We start from the raw sequence: 8,583 nt of genomic DNA, 5'->3' as shown, positions 1-8,583 counted from the left end.
TCTGCTAAAACCATGCATTTTAGAATGCTCAAATATTTAGAGTCTAAGAGAATTCAGAGACAGATAAGTGGGATGGAAGGTGATTTATTAAGGCATTCCTTCCCTAAGGCTCTGGTGGTATTTTTCTTGGGAACTGGGTTTCATTTGTTAACTAAATAGTTATTACCTGCCTCCTTGGTACCAGGCACTGTGCTGGTACCAAGAAGAGATCCCAGTTCCTGTGCCCAGGAGCTTGTAATCTCTCCAAGGAGGTAAACAGTACGTGGATACATTCAAAATAATGATCTAAGTGTAATTTAAAAACTGCATATTTCAGGCAAATGCTTTGATGCTAGCGATGTGGGAAGATACAGAGAAAGAAGATGCTACTCACAGGATGTATGTGAGGCAGTGTTTTGGAAAGGACAGGGAGGTAAGATACACAGAACAAACTAGTGGTCACCAGTGGGGTGGGGGATGGGATGGGGGAGGGAAAAGATAGGAGAGGTGTACAAACTATTAAGTATAAAATGAATGAGCACCAAGATATGTTGTACAGCACAGGGAATACAGCCAATATTTTATAATAACTATAAATGGAGTATAACCTTTAAAAATTGTAAATCACTATATTGTACACCTGTAACTTACACAATATTGTCCAGGAACTATACTTCAATTAAAAAAACCAATACAGACATAGAAGGCCCACATGATCAGGAACCACATAACTGGAAAAAAATAAAAGGACAGTGAGGTTGAAACTGAGCAGAACCCTATGGGGCCTTCCTGGGACAGACCCCTCGCCCCACTCCATGTCCTCACCTGCCTCTTGTCAGTAGAAAAACTTTAGCCAAAGAACAAATTGAGTCAGAGAATTGGGAAAATGAAAAAGCAAGGGAAAATAGTCAAACAGACCATATAATAATAGTTTAGCCATTAAACGAAGTCAAGGACCTTTAGTTCCTCTTCAAGGACCAAAGATACTAGTCTGAGCCATATTCTCTGAGCCGTTTTGCAGATAATGAAATCCCCAACAGGTGGAAGAAGTTAACTACATGATGACCAGAATGTAGCCACGACATAAGATGCTCCATCTTACACAAGTCCAAGAACTGGCCTCAAGGAAATGGGAACAAACAGACCGACCCTGGAGCTGAAGACTAACTGTACTTAAAACAATCAAGATGACGCTGATCAGACCACCGATGACCAATTTCAAGGTGACTGTCAGCGCTGACTGCACTGCTCTGCACGTAGCCCTCACCCCGCATGTGCACCCCTGAAACTCCTGTTTAAGAGCTCTTGCCCTTGATCGGCGAAGGGGAGTTGGTTCTTTGGGACGAGTCCACCTTCTCCCCAGGACTGCCGGCTTCCTCAACACAACTACCTTTCCTTTTACCCAAGGAACTCTCAGTACTGGATTCTTGAGCCAAGAGCAGCTGAACCCAAGTTCAGTAACACGGTGCCTGTGACGAAACAACCACAGCATAGCTGTGGTCCCACATGGAGCCCCTGCTCCTTCTTTTTCTCCCTCCTGCCTTTACACATTTCTGTCAGTTTAATCACAGCTGTGTAAAAATACACAAGCTATGAACAAGGCATGATCAACGTATGTCTGGCAGCAATGCCTGCAATTGGGATGGAACCGGCAAGCATGACTGTCATCGTGGCAGAGGCCGGTACCAGGTGGGAGCTCTTGACCCACCAGCTGCATAGGTAGAGAGCAGCTACTCAGCAACTTTCATTATTGGAAGAACAGAGCCTTTCACACAGGAGCAGTCACTGCCTCCCCCGAGACATGGCCAGTCACAGGGAATCACTGAATGATCAGTGATCTGGTTCTGACAGAGATTTCTTAGACAATCATGGAATAACCTGGCCTTAAGCTGGTCCTCTCCCTTTCACCTTGGACCAGAATTCAATAGTCGTTACTTCTGTAAAGAGACGTAGATTCCAACACTCCCTGGTTATGTTGATTCTTGTTTTATCCCGGAGCATTGCCCTAAAATTATGTTACGGTGGCCCTTGAAGATCTGTTTTCATAATATACTGTTATAATCAAAAAAGTAAAATTTTAAACTTGAAGTCAACTCTGAACACAGCCAGGTACACCTTGTGGATTACTGAACAATCAACTACTATCAGGCGTCTCCTCATGGTTTTATTCTTCCTGTATGTGTTTGCTAAGGCTGCGGTAACACAGACTGGGCGGCTTAAACAACAGAACTTTATCTCTCACAGTTCTGGAGGCTAGAAGTCCAAGAGCCAGGTGTCGGCAGGTTTGGTTTCTCCCGAGGCCATGGCTGCCCTCTCACTGTGAGGACATGGTCCTTCCTCGGTGCTCCCACCCCTCATATCTCTCTGTGTCTCCAAATTTCCCTTTTTTTTTTTATAAGGACACGGGTTGGATCAGGGCCCACCTAATGGCCCCATTTTAGTTAATCACCACTTCAAAGGCCCTATCTTCAAATACAGGCACATTCTGAGGTCCTGGAGGTTAGGGCTTCAAAATTTGGATTTGGGGGAACACAGTTCAGTCCATCACACTTCACAGTCCTGATATACATTTGGTCCTGAGGGGCAGTGGGTGGGATTCAGAGACCTGGTAGAGGACTTGCTCTGAGGCACCTGACACCTGCTCCCCGAACCCTGTGATGAAACAAAGGAGAGGTGGTGGGAGCTTTTAAAAGTCCTGCATCTCCTTTCCGCTATTTCCTGAGATTCCACGGAAAGAAGAGGCCTGCGCTGTAATCTTGTTCTGATGTAGGAGTAAAGATGGCAAACTGCACGAATTCTTAGGAGAAGGGCTTTACTTGTAGAAGGGGGGATCCCCGCTTTGTGTGTGAGAGGCGACAGCCCACCTGGGCCTTGGAGAACGGGCAGCAGGTCGGTGTGAAGAGGTTAGAGCATCAGAGGCCAGAGGAAGGTATGACCGCGGGAGAGGGCGGTACGTGCGAAGAGGGGACCTCTTGTTTATTAGCACAGGCGGGCATTTTGTGGAAGTTATCATACTGCATCACCCCAGAGAGCCTGTGAGGTAAGCCACTCGGGGATCTACACTCCTTTCCAATGAAAAACAGAACACAGGCTGGGAGAGGCTGGGTAGCCGTACCTGAGACAGGTGATGTGAACGCACGGGACCGCAGCGCCCTTCCCGCTCACAGGTGCATGTATTCATTCCCACTGCCATTCTCACAAATCACCACACGCTTTACTGAAATAAACACCGCAAATTTCTTACCTCCGTTTTTCAGGTGGGAAGTCTGGGGGCCTTGCCTGGTTTTCAGCTCCGGGTCTCCCAAGGCCAAAATCAAGGCGGGGCGGGTAGGACTCTGCTGGGAGCTCTGAGGAGACCTGCTTCCAGGCTCCTTCGTGGGCAGAACTCAGGTCCGGGTGTCCCTGTGACCTAGGTCCCTGCTTCCGGGCCGCTGCTGTCAGCCGAGGGTCACTCCCAGCCTCCGGGGTTGCCCGCTCTCCCCGGGCCCTGGGCCTCACCTTCCAGGCCCGCCCTTCTCACACTTCGCGGCTCTCAGCTCTCGCCTCCAGGTCAAGGACGTCCTCCGCTCTTAAAGGCGCATGTGCGTAATTAAGGCCCACCTGATAATCCCAGAGACTCTCCCTAATTAAAGGCTTGTTCCTCCAATCACAGCTGCAAAGGCCTGCTTGCCGTGGCACGTGACACGTGCACAGGGCGGGGCTCAGAGTGGGCACGTGGCGCGGGGGCGGGGCAGTCTGAGCTCCAGGGCGGGGCTGGGGGCCTCGGCCCTCCTTTCAGAGGCGGCGGACGAGACCCATTCGAGCCAAACAGCCACGAGGGAGGACAGGGTGCAGGAGGGCGCTGTGTCCTGGTCAGGGATCTGCTCCGAAGGGGTGACTCTGGCAGTCATGGGGGACGTGGGTTGCGCTGGTGAGAGATTCGAGCTGGGAGATGAGTTTGGAGGCTTTCGAACTACCCAAAGTGGGCGCCACGAAGCAGTGAAGAAGGGCTGGAAGCCCGTTTGCCCCAACTCCAGTTCTCCTGGAGTCAGCTGAGCTGCCAGTTTGGCTGAGATGTGAATCCCCTGTGTTTCCCTTCCTGGCCGCACGAGATACTCTGAGTGACGCCCCCGTGAAAACACCCAGTAAAGAAGGAAAAAAATTGATAAGAACTTAAACTGGCAAGAAGGCCGACTAATGAGTGGCCAGGTGCCCGAGAGGGGGGTGGATACCCCGAAGCTGGCATTTGCGGACCTTCCGGAGCCCCCTGAGGGATCAAAGACCAGACAAAGCCCAGGCCCTCGAAGGGCAGGGCTTCTCAAAAGAGACACTGACCACCGGCACAGGCTAGGACCTGAAAAGGCACATGGGTGCCAGGGATAAACCTGCCCCATCTCCCCCACTCCCCGCAAGCGGAACTTGCTCGTTTTCTGCTACTGAGTAGAGAGAACCCAGAAACAGACTCGAGAATATATAGACACAATACACAAAAGAGGTGGCTTTTCAGATCACTGGGGAAAGAACAGACTTTTCAATAAATGGTCTTAGGACAACTGGGCATTCGTGTTCAAAAAGCGCCATTGGACCCCTGCCTAAATCTCTCACACTAATCCAACTCCAGGAGGATGAAGGATTTAAATGTGAAAGGCAAAACCCTACAACTTTAGGAGACCGTGCTGGTTCTCTTTGTGATCCCGGGGTAAGGAATAACTTCTTAAACAGAACACAAAAGCACAAACAAAAAGGTGACAGCGATAAGTCTGACCACATTAAGATTAAAAATTTATGTTCATCTAAGGACACCTGAGAGGGAAAAGGCAAACTGGAGACGGGGAGATATTGATAACATATATTATGGACAAAAGATTAGTATTCAGAATCTATAAAGGAGTCCCACGAGTCGAAATGAGAAAGATAAATAACTAGAAAGAGCCATGGTCAAAAGACATTTCGGAGAAGAGAAAACCTAAGTTGCCTGTAAACAAACGAGAAGAATGTTTAACTTGAGTTTTCAGGGAAATTAATCTTAAAAGTACAATGAGAGTTAACACAAAAGTTTGTACCTCAATACAATAGCAACTGAATTTGTAATAGCCCCAAACTGGACACAACCCAGATTCTCCTAAAGCTGGTGAATGGTCAAAGAAACGGGTCCATCCAGACCTTGAACTGCTTGTTTTAGCCATAAAGCGGATGACCTGTGACCCATGAAAGAACCAGGGTGGATCTCAGGGGTGTTGTGCTGAATGAAAAAAGGAAATCCCAAAGGGTCGCACATTGGATGATTCCATCTACAGCCTTCTTGAAATGAGACAAATTGTAGAAATGGATAATAGACGCTCGGCTGTCAGGAGTGAGGGATGCGGTGGGAGATCGGTGGGTGTGGTTGTTTTCGGCAACACAGGGGATCCCTGTGATGGTGGGGGACTGTTCTGGATCCTTTCTGTGGTGGTGGATACACAAAGCAACGCGTGATAAAACCGCACAGAACGAAGTGCACATACACACAGCCGAGAACAGGTGACCTCAGCGGCGTCAGTGGGGGTGTCTGTGCCCGTGTCCAGGCTGTGACACTGCACTGACGTTTTGCAGGTACTGCCATTGGGGGGACTGGGTGGTGGGCTTAGGGTGTCTCTCTGTGTTGTTTCTAACAGCTGCACGTGAATCTACAATGATCACAAAATAAAAAGGGTAATTAAAAAATAATGCATGAACGGCATTTCATACCTACCAGAGTGACAAAATGTAAGAAGCTGGACAAAAAGTGTGGGCAGGGCTGTGGAGCAGCATGAACTTTCACCCTCGGGTGGGTCTGGACATCCATGTGTCTGGACCCTCTCGCTGTCCTCCTGGCAATAGCACGACAGTCCATGGAAGCTTATGCTGGGACCAGAGCGTCCACTCAAGCTCTAGGACCAGCTCTATTTTAGTGGAGCCGGTGCAAAAGAAAATGCAGAGCCCCTTCCCAGAAACGAAGAATGCCAGATGGAGACAGCAGAGCTCTGAGGCAGTGCAGCTCCTCCTGGGCAATGGGCCCCTGTGTGATCACCCAGTTTCCATGCCCATTCCCAGGCGCACACCTTAGAGGAGCCCCGGGATGTGGGCCCCGGGATCCACACAGGGATACTCGGGGGAGCACGGTTGGCAACAGCTCAGATGTGGGCGGGTGAGTTGGGGGCACAGGCACGCCCTGAAAGGCCAAGGGATGAATCAGTTACCTGGGATGGGGTTTGGGACATGATACCACAAACACGGTGTCTCGGCCTATTGAATATTTTAAGCTACTAGAGTTTGAGAAAATGGCAGAAGCATGAAGGTCCCTCTGAGCTTCCCCCACCTCTCTCCCCTGAAGCAGGTCACAAAGCCCTCAGGTGAGAGGTGCCCTCTGCACACCCAGAGGAAAAGAATGTCTGCATCTCCACACATGGAGGGAACCAAGAAGAGTCCCGACAAGCAGGCCTTGCTGACCCGCCCCCCCCAGTTACTACATCACTCATCCTCCCCGAGCCCCGCCGTCCTCCACGACTGCCCGCTCTGCACCACACCCAGCATCACGTGCTCAGGTCTGTTTCTTTGGGTCCTCGTGTCCTTATGGAGGCGCCCATGTCACGTGAAATTTTTTTGTTTATTTATTTATTTTTGGCTGTGTTGGGTCTTTGTTGCGGTGTGCAGGCTTCTCACTGTGGTGGCTTCTCTTGTTGCGGAGCACGGGCTCTAGGCATGCGAGCTTCAGTAGTCGTGGCACATGGGCTCAGTAGTCGTGGTGCATGGGCTCAGTAGTTGTGGCTCACGGGCTCAGTAGTTGTGGCTCGTGGGCTCAGTAGTTGTGGCTTGTGGGCTCCGTAGTCGTGGCTCATGGGCTCAGTAGTTGTGCCTCACGGGCTCAGTAGTCTTGGCTTGTGGGCTCAGTAGGTGTGGCACATGGGCTCAGTAGTTATGGTTCATGGGCTCAGTAGTTGTGGCTCGTGGGCTCAGTAGTGTGGCTTGCGGGCTCTAGAGCACAGGTTCAGTAGTTGTGGCGTTTGGGCTTAGTTGCTGTGTGGCATGTGGGATCTTCCCAGACCAGGGCTCGAACCCGTGTCCCCTGCATTGGCAGGTGGATTCTTAACCACTGCCCCACCATGGAAGTCCCATGTGAAACTTATATTAAATAAATCTGCATGTTTTTCTCCTACTAATCTCTCTTTGTTGGTGTAATTTTCAGACCCAGACAGGGGCCCTGAGACAGTGGAGGAAAACTCTTTTCTCCTCTATACTTATAACCACATTGAAGCACCTAAGAAACAAAATACTGACTGAAAAAAAGTCCCTAAAGGAACTACACTGTTGGTGGGAATGTAAATTGATACAGCCACTATGGAGAACAGTAGGGAGGTTCCTTAAAAAACTTAAAATAGAACTACCATACGACCCAGCAATCCCACTCCTGGGCATATACCCTGAGAAAACCATAATTTAAAAAGAGTCATGTACTACAATGTTCATTGTAGCTCTATTTACAATAGCCAGGACATGGAAGCAACCTAAGTGTCCATCAACAGATGAATGGATAAAGAAGATGTGGTACCTATATACAATGGAATATTACTCAGCCATAAAAAGAAACGAAATTGAGTTATTTGTAATGAGGTGGATGGACCTAGAGTCTGTCATACTGAGTGAAGTGACTCAAACACAGAAAGACAAATAGATCATATGATATCACTTATAGGCGGAATCTAAAACAATGATACAAATGAACTTATTTACAAAAGAGAAACAGACTCACAGGCACAGAAAACAAACTTATGGTTACCAAAGGGGATAGCGGGGTGCGGGGGGGAATAAACTAGGAGTTTGGGATTAACATATACACATTACTCTATATAAAACAGATAAACAAGGACCCACTGTATAGCATGTGGAACTATATTCAATATCAACCTATAATGGAAAAGAATCTGAAAAAGAATATATATATGTTTTATATATATATATATATATAAAAGTTATGTATGTATAACTGAATCACTTTGTTGTACACCAGAAACGAACACAACATTGTAAATCAGCTATACTTCAATTAAAAAAAAGTCCCCGAAGAATACATACAACAAAGGCTACCTATAGTAAGTTAAGAAAGCCCTACAAAGCTGAACTATGTCTATTGTTTAGAGAAACAAACACGTGGTAAAACTGTTAAGAAAAACGAGGGAATGATGGGGCAGAACCCAGGAGAGTGGTCCCTCTGGGGGGATCAAGTGGGCGGGGCTGGGGGGATGGTGGGAGGGCCAGCAGGGCGAGCGTGTGTCCTTTATTATAAATGGGCCTATGGATAGATGGGTTTTGTTGAACCAGTATTTTTCATACATTACTCATACTTTGCATTTTTATTTATTCATTATTTAATAAGTTAAAATTAATTTAGGCCAGTTGGCACTATTTTATGGGGGAAAACGAACAGTTCATTTATGGTAGGAAATTTCCAGACCTTTCTGCATTTCTACAAGCTTCTAGATGTCTCTTCTACTTTGATCAGGTAGCGGGGCTGCTGATTTACACGCGTCCACTGCTCAGATGTGCAAAGATGTGCAGTTCTTTTCCTGCCCCTCGTCCACCCAGACCCTCTGGGTGCTGCTGGGCGGT

Source organism: Pseudorca crassidens, chromosome 7 (genome assembly GCF_039906515.1).
Source record: "Pseudorca crassidens isolate mPseCra1 chromosome 7, mPseCra1.hap1, whole genome shotgun sequence".
Lineage (NCBI taxonomy): Eukaryota > Metazoa > Chordata > Mammalia > Artiodactyla > Delphinidae > Pseudorca > Pseudorca crassidens.
The sequence above is the reverse complement of the archived record's forward strand: the minus strand, read 5'-3'. Positions refer to the sequence as shown.